A 9,078-nucleotide genomic window follows, 5' to 3' on the forward strand; every position below is an offset into this window, starting at 1 on the left:
ATTTTATATCATGCAGAGGAGTTGCATTGCCCGGTATATTGCAGTCACCTATTGAATCAGCAACAAAACTGTCAAAATCTAACAAATTTAATGATAATTATTCTCTTCTTCTTCTGATAATAATAATGTTGCATTCAATATCTTCCTAGCCTAATAAAATTCATGGTCTTATACTCCTTTCAATTAAGAAAAACACAAATACAAACACACACAAAAACAAATTCAGCCGTGTAAGTAGAAAAAAGTGTTTTCAATTGTAGATCGTGGAATATAGCAGTTTGATCAAATTCTACTAAGCTAAAGTGTTTCATAGCTACTATTCAACAAAACTTTGTTCTAAATAGCGTACCACGAACCAATAGCAATTTATTAAAATTTCATAGCACTGTAGCTGCTTTTTTTACATTGGTAGAAAATATACTGGGGGCGTACGTGCAATGCATATGACCAAATACACAATTAATGATTCATTTCTTCACCCAAGTGACTACTACATTTTTTAGTTTTAGGTTTGATTAAAGTAGCTATCCATGTTTAGTAATAAATTACATAATAATGCATAAACTAATAATGAATGAAACCTGAGAAGCAGCCTGCAGGTTCAGGACCATACGCTAACAATGGAGGAATCATGAGTTTGTGTTTCCCACCTAAGTAAAAGTAGTAGATTAGTTTAGCAAGTGTCATATACCATGAATCAATTAAACTTAAACACTTTAAATTTAATTTAATACCTATCCGCATTGGAGGTACTCCTTCACCCGAAAAAAAGGATCAAATTAAGATAGAGTTTTAAAAAAAAATAGAAAATGAAAATAGAAAATGAAAATAGAAAATCATACATCATAGAAATTCAAGCCATGACTAAAAACCAGGATTATACCTTCAGTTTGATTGCCTCTCCGATATCATTTATTTGAACTCTTTCAAACTGGATGCATAAAACCTATCAACAAACAAAATCAGAGATTAAAAATTGAATAACACCTGTCAGCATATATTTAGTTAGTCAAAATTGCATGCCTTGCATATTGGGACAGATAGTAATTAGAACAAACCTACTTAGAACAAAACAATCCAAACAAAATGGTCACAAATTTTTACCCAAATTAGGACAAACTAAATTCAACTCAAACAAAACAGAAACAAAATCTTCAAGACCATGTAAAACTAACAATATGATTCATTTTCCTATTGAGACATTTTCTCAAACACTTTGTCAGTGTTCAATTTCACAACAACAAAAATCAAATCAAAAACCCCACATGTAAAAATAAGACAAATTCAATAATATCTAAATAGAAATCTTGAAAAAACCTGCACCTCATCAACCCAAAGAAGATTCAAATTCCCTCATTCATAATCCAGTAATACATTAATCTACTAAAATATTTAAGAATACCCTCACCACCAAATAAATTTTCCAAAACATAAATATCATTAGACTCTAATTCATGATACTTTGACAAATCAAATAAGAGACCAAACATATTTCCTGAATCATTGAAGCATTTTTCTGCTTAAGTGTGTCAGGATGCTTGCACACTTGACAAGTAATAGTTCCTTGAATTACCATTTCACTTGAGGGAACTAAGTAAGAATGATTGCAATGCCCTGCAAGAAAAGTAGGCAATAAGAAGTTTCTTGGGGTACCTGACAATACCAAATTGAATGTATTATAGTTTCTAATCATATCTAAGGTTGTTAATTTTTTTTGAATTCATGTGAATATATGTGGAGCTGTCAAAGCATTCAATATGTAACTCATGTGTAATGTTGTCAATATGATCTAAGGTGACTACCATATTGTATTCCCTTAGTTGTCATTGTGACATAGGGTGAGTGTCATCAGTGCCTGTCAAACTTCAGTAACTTAGGTGGTTGTCTTATTGTATTGGTTTAGTTATATTTAGATATCGAAGTATATTATGTTTTATGAAGTGTGTGTTTTTTATTCAAATTGGCCGAATAGGACAAATCTATGGTTGTTGTTCAAGTTGATTTTACCGATGAGGTTGTGCCTATGGAAGGATGTCTTACCAACCACAATGAGAAATTAACTGAATTCGACTCGCTTCATCAATCTTCTGAGAAGAACCACGGTGTGTCCTCTTCTGTTTTTGAGTGGGAGGTTGAGATTACAGATCAACTTCTTCAAGCTACAAATCCTCTTGTGAGTCTTATTTATTTTCAATAGTTTATGCTTCATTTTATCATATATCTTGGGTACTGGATCATGCTAGCAGACTGTGTTTGTTTTTTTCTTCCTAAATTGGACTATTTATTTGTTCAATTCCATAATCTTCTAGGACACATTGTTTTTGAATTCACAAGGCACAAGTAGATGTCGATCATTTTGATGGATTTAGACACAATGGAATTGTATAAAATGGAATTTTATAAAGCTGACATTATTCAGTCGAAGGATAGGGATGAGAAATGTATATAAGAAGTGGAGTTGTACATGAAATTAAAGTTGGACCATCTTCAATAGAAGTAATGAAATTCACTAAACAAAATTGGATAAAAGGTTTTATTAAAGGTGCAATTCCACAACTTCCATTGTCAATGTTGAACTCAGTGATAGCTGTTTGTAAATTGTCAACAGATCTTTTCCCTGAAAGGGAATTTTCATTTACATCAATTTCAGTGACAGTTGGACTAACGAATTTAGTTGGTTCTTGGTTTGGTGCTGTGCCAACTTGTCATGGTGTTGGTGGACTAGCAGGACAATATAAATTTGGTGAAAGAAGTGGAGGGTGTGTGGCACTTCTTGGTTTTGCAAAACTGGTATTGGGATTGCAGGGTTTAGGAACATCTTAGGCACACATTTTACAACAATTTCCTGTTGGGATTTTAGGTGTGTTGCTTTTGTTTGCTGGTATTGAATTAGCTATGTGTGCTAGGGATATGAATAGTAAAGAAAATTATTTTGTGGCACTTATTTGCACTGCTGTTTCATTGGTTGGATCAAGTGCTGCTCTTGGATTTTTGGTTGGAATGATTGTTTATGTGTTACTTAAGCTAAGGAATTAGAGTAGTGATAAACCATTTTCTACCATTTGGAACAAGAAAAGTCCAAACTAAATTTGAAGAAAGAGAATTTATTATGTGTAAAAATTGTCAGTGCAAATGAGTTAGTATGTATGGCTTTCATAATATGTTGATTTTCTGTGAGGTTTGAGTTTTGTTTTTCTTGAATTTGGTTTTTCCTTGTCATGTGAGGACTTGCTAAGGTTCTACTTCTAGGACTCCTGTATATTGTAACTGTAAAAAATGTAGACCATATATTTAGCAGTAGTAACTTGCTCCATGTAACTTATGTATGCTATCGCATACCTAATGTTTATACTCAATAATAGTACAAAGAATTTCATTCAGTTGAAGGAAGTTTTTACGATAATCTTTTTGTTGTTGAATGAATGTTACTTTGGCCCAATAACTTGATTTCACTAGACACGAATCACATGATATAAACTAAAAAATATGTACAAATATTTTTAAACTTAAGAAGATATCTTTTTTTTTTTTTGGTCAGGACTTAGGAAGATGCACACCCTTCAGTTTATAGTCGTGATTTGACTCCTCAACAAAGAGCTAACCCTGTTTACTCTGATTGCAGTCATTAGTCATTCATGTCTTCCAATTTCGAATCAGTTTACTTTTAAGCATATTAACAAATATGTGTTTCCCAACAAAATTATCCAAATGAGTAGTTATGTAATTTATTTTAGGATGATGGAGTTGAGTCTATGTAGCTCGAATAATTAGTCTCTAACTTTCGTTTGCGATACCTTAAACAACAAAATCATATGATACTAATGTGTAACGTGGCTATTGGGGAACAGTAATTGGTAAGTGACCGGCCACAAGGTTTTGGATAGGTAGGAACCGAAACACCAAAGGGGCTTGCAAAACGTTGGTGTACCTAAATAAGAAGGTTCAACTCAACGACTCCACTACTAATTTTTTGGATTCCAAACAAAGAAAAACGGACTTCTTCTTCAACTTCCTTTCTTGTCCTTTTACGTTAGGTATTTTTACGGATAAGATTCATGTGCTGCTTCCTTTCCACCATCTTCTCTACTTTTCCCATTTCATTTATTAATTGAATTCAATTTTACAGTCAACATATTCAATTCATTTCGATTCAATTTTTTTATTATAAATAAATACACATATTCAAGAATGCCCTTTTGTTGCCCCTTCAAGCTACTTCTTGTTTATTGGAATAGTTTTTTTTGGGTTAAATATGTTTTTGCTCCCTATAAATATGTCAATTTTTCGTTTTAGTCCCTCTAAAAATTTTCTTCAACTTTTAGTCCCTATAAAATTTTCAATCACTACTTTTGGTCCCTATTTTTAATTTAATTTTTGTATTTTTTAATAAAATTGTGCAGAAATGTGTAAAATATTCAAAAAAAAAATCTAAAAAAAATTAGAATTTTTTAACAAAACACAAATTAAATATGAATTTTTAACCGTAAAAAATATAAAAATTCATATTAAATTCATGTTTTATAAAAAAATTCTAAATTTTTTTGGGAGTGATTCTTATAATTTTTTGAATTTTTCTGGAAAATTTTATTAAAAAATATGAATTCTACATAAGAGTTTACTTTAAAAGAGGGACCAAAAATGAAGATTGAAAATTTTATAGGGACTAAAAGTTGAAGGAAAATTTTAGAGGGACTATAACGAAAAGTTGACATATTTATGGGAACCAAAAACATATTTAACCCTTTTTTTTTAAAATGTTGATAGATGAGTACAAGTGTTATTTATAAACTATCTTTAATCTCGATTTTCAAATACTCCCTCCGTTTCAAAATGAGTGTCGCTTTAGCCAAAAAAAATTGTTTCAAAATGAATGTCACTTTCAGTTTCTAATGCAATAATAACTTTTTTCTTTTCAATTGTACCCTCCAATTAATACTCTGCACACTACTTCCAAAGTATTACTTTTAAAACTAACCAATAGTTAATAAGGATAATTTGGTAAAATAATCACTCTCTTTCTTTTAATCATTGCATTTCTTAATATGTGTGTAAACACCTAAAACGACACTCATTTTGAAACGGAAGGAGTAATATATATCTTTTTGGTGTACCAAACTATAGTCCCTCAAACAAGGTTAAAGAGACTCTATAAACACTATCAAGTCGATATAATGATTGAGATTAATGAAAGATTAAAATGAAACGTACATTCATAGACAATGATTCGAGACTTGTTGAACAAGTGATATTGGATCCGAGTCAATCCTGAAGTTATTTTCAAACGCGATAATATATGATAAATTTAGAGTTTAATATCGAATCGATTCAATTTTAGTCGATATAAAATAATTTTACACCAACATCCAATAAAACTCATGATATTGATGGTGAACGTATTTTGAATTTGTGATGCATTTTACTTTTTTTCATACAATATTGACCGTACGTATTTTAATTTTTTGATCCATATCCCAATATTTTTCTTTTAAGAAAAAAAATAGTGCACCCATATTTTACGTTTAAAATTCAAATTAAAAATGATACAACATCCGACACGCCGTAATTTTCAAATTCCTCGTTCTTCATTTTGTGCTTTTGTCTGATCCCTTCCCAGTCCACACGTCTTTTTTCTTCAAAAAAAGAATTCTAAATTTTTTCTCTTTCACATCCATATCCACATAGAATTATATAAATACCCTTTTTCTCTTCCTTGCCTTCTTCAAACCAGCACAACTTCAACAATTCAATTCATTCTTTCATTTCATTCACAAACTATACAATATTTACATACACTATTTTTTCTCTACCTTTTCCAAGATGGTTGATTTAGAATGGAAATCAAAGATGCCAAACTCAAACATATCTCCCAAATCACCTAAACTCTCCTTACCCTTCCCCACTTTCCATCTTCCTCTTCCACTTACACCAAACGATATCACAACAGCTTCATCCACACTTTGCACAACATATGACAACTATCTCCACCTCCCTCACCTCCAAACCTTTTGGTACTCATCAACTTTCCCCAATTGGGCCAACGAGCCCATCATAAAACCCGCTTTTGTTGGAACAAAATGTGTTTAACAATGATCCTTAAAGAGTTTTGATGATAACAAGGTATTAAAAATTGTAAATTGGACTAGCTAATATTTGTTCAAGTGTACAGGACCACAGTTAAAAAGTTACACCATTGTTTGGTTCTGAATGAGCAAATAAAGAGCAAAAGAAAATGAAGCTTAGATGATTCTGAAGGCAAAGTGCTCCTGAAGTCAAGCTGCTCCTGAAGAAATAGCGCTCCTGAAGTAAAGCTGCTCCTGAAGAATAGTGCTTCTGAAGACAAGAGGTCCAGAAGCCACATCATCAGAAGCTGAAGAAACTGCACCATCAGAAGCTGCAGAAGCTACTTCATCAGAAGCTGCATCATCAGAAGCTGCCTCATCAGAAGTCATTTCACCAGAAGCTGAAGATCAACTGAATTTGCAAAACATTCAAAGATTGAAGAATCTGCATTGCAAAAGCTGTCTATTGGTTTCGAAAACACAGCAGAAAATTAGTGGAACATTGCAACGGTCATTTCAAAAGGCATGTGCTTGCAATTTGGATGAAAGCGTTGACATTGTACTTTGTACGAATTGTACAACCACGTTCTCCACTACTCTGTTTTGTGTCCACGCTACAAGACAAGAAAACAGCTCCAGAATACGGTCTCGCCTGCATATATGTTCCTTTGGATAAGGAATGGATTTCAAATTGGTTCTTCATAGGACAACAACCAAATCAGGCAAAAGATCATTGGTGAAAGATCAAGCTTCAACAACGACTCTTTGGTGTGCTGGCAATTTCACAACGTCTCTTTCACACCTCTATATAAAGGAGTGAAGACCTAAAGATTTGGTAATGCATGAACGCTGAACGAAAGACTCATAACATTTTTACAAGTGCCAAATCTCTGCTGAAATTGTTCTGCATTCACTTAGAATTTCTGTGTCTTAATGTCATATCTTAGAAATTCTTAAGTCCATTGAGTCTGTATCTGATTTGTATTGTGAGCACCTCTGATTGTATATCAAGTGTTCAACCTTAAACAATTTTCTGTGTAATTTTGTTTAGTTAGGAAGTCTCTTGCAATTGTGCTTGAGCAGGAAGTTTCTTGATTGTGTTCTTGAGCAAAGGAAGTCTCTAGCTTGTGTGCTTGAGCAAAGGAAGTCTCTTGCTTGTGTGCTTGAGCATTTGTAATCAGATATTACTCATAGTGAAATCTCCTTGGAAGTGCAAGGGGGACTGGACTACTTCCGGATTGTGGAAGGAACCAGTATAATTGCTTTGTGTCGTTCTTCTTCTCTCTCTCTGTTTTATTCCGCTGCATTTAGATTCTGATTATCACTTCAGAAGCTGTCTCACTTAGCTTCTGATCAGTGTGTTCAGTTTTTAGGAGAAACGAAGAATTTTTCAAAACACAATTCAACCCCCCCTTCTTGTGTTTTTCTCACCTTCAGCTTTAACTGCTCTCGAAATCACTTTTTGTCTCATCACAACCGTCTTATCCGATCCAAGACCATACATCAACAAACGCGAGTGGACTCGACGTGTCGAGTTCCTTGTAAAATCCCAAATCCACGTCATCGCATTACTATGTGATGACGAGGAACACAACACCGATACATGTGGCAAAGCTCCGATAAATGAGCTCAACAAAATATACCAAAAAGACCAATTCAGAAGCTATAGCGAACAAAGCTTGCTACCAACACTCGCCACGTGGCAGAAATCGAAACAAATAGCACAGAGGTTATTTTCCACCGTGGAATCTGAAATGATGACGTGTAATTACACGCTTGGTTTAATGACACCGTGCCATTAAATCTGGGTCATACAAACACATTGTCATTGCATCTGGGCCACACAGCACATCTATCTTTATGTCATTAATGGCCCAAATTTAATGGTACGATGCCATTAATGGCACCAAAGTGCTGCCCCTTACAAACATACATGATTAATATTGGATGATAATAGAATAGAAGATAACTTGCGCAGCAAGTTATCTAGTTAAGCCTAGTTTTAGTTTGTATTCCATATGAGCGTGTTCACCATAGCTATTCTACACTAGCATTTCATGTATATATATGCTTGTACTCTCTAACATTGAGTAATAAGAATCATTTTTACTTCATTCATAATATGGTATCACGAGACTCTCTCAAGAGAGAGAAGTTAGTTACGATCCTTTTCTCTTTTCTAACCGTTTCTGCCATGGAAGCTTGAAGCTCAAGCTTCGTTTTTCTCTGATTCTTCATCCTTTTTCGCGTGAATCTTCTTTGTTTCACCGATTATTCTTGTTCTTTGATCTCAATTTCTTGTTGAGATTCTTCTTTCTTGCTTCACCATTTTTGTGAACTGGTTTCTTCGTTGTTCTTCAATCCTCTGTTTTTGGTTCATTTCTGATTGATACACTATGGTTCGTTCTCAACAATCCAATCAAGATACTGAATCTCCTTTCTATGTTCACCCTAGCGAAGGTCCACATTCTGTGGTGATTTCTCCAAAGTTCAATGGTTCCAATTACCTTGCATGGAGTAGATCAATGCAACGCGCTCTTGGCGCGAAGAACAAACTTCCATTCATCAATGGATCTCTTCCTGTTCCTGATGATGATGATCTTAACAAAAATGCTTAGGAAAGGTGTAATCACCTAGTGCAATCTTGGCTCATTGCTTCACTCTCTGATTCAATTGCACAAACAGTTGTCTTTCACAACACTGCATTTGATGTTTGGCAAGATCTCAAAGAGAGATTTTCCAAGGTTGATCGTATTCGCATTGCAAATCTACGTTCCTCCATTAACAATCTTAAGCAAGGTTCCAAATCTGTGTTGGAATATTTCACTGAATTGAATGCACTATGGGAAGAACTTCATTCTCACCGTCCAATTCCAACTTGTACTTGTCCTCTTCAGTGCAGATGTCCTGCTATGAGAGTTAACAAGGAATATAGGATTGAAGATCAAATAATTCAGTTTCTAACTGGTCTCAATGATCAGTTTTCAGTTGTGGAAACTCAAGTGCTTTTACTTGATCC

The 9,078-nt window shown here is 33.8% G+C and overlaps 1 pseudogene; it reads left to right on the top strand.

Moving 5' to 3' along the window:
* Nucleotides 1-1,569: 1,569 nt before the first annotated feature.
* Nucleotides 1,570-3,386, top strand: LOC146936046 (molybdate transporter 1 pseudogene; annotated as a pseudogene).
* Nucleotides 3,387-9,078: the final 5,692 nt, after the last annotated feature.

This window comes from Medicago sativa, chromosome 3 (assembly GCF_051527215.1).
Source record: "Medicago sativa cultivar Bolivia chromosome 3, Bolivia_mono, whole genome shotgun sequence".
Lineage (NCBI taxonomy): Eukaryota > Viridiplantae > Streptophyta > Magnoliopsida > Fabales > Fabaceae > Medicago > Medicago sativa.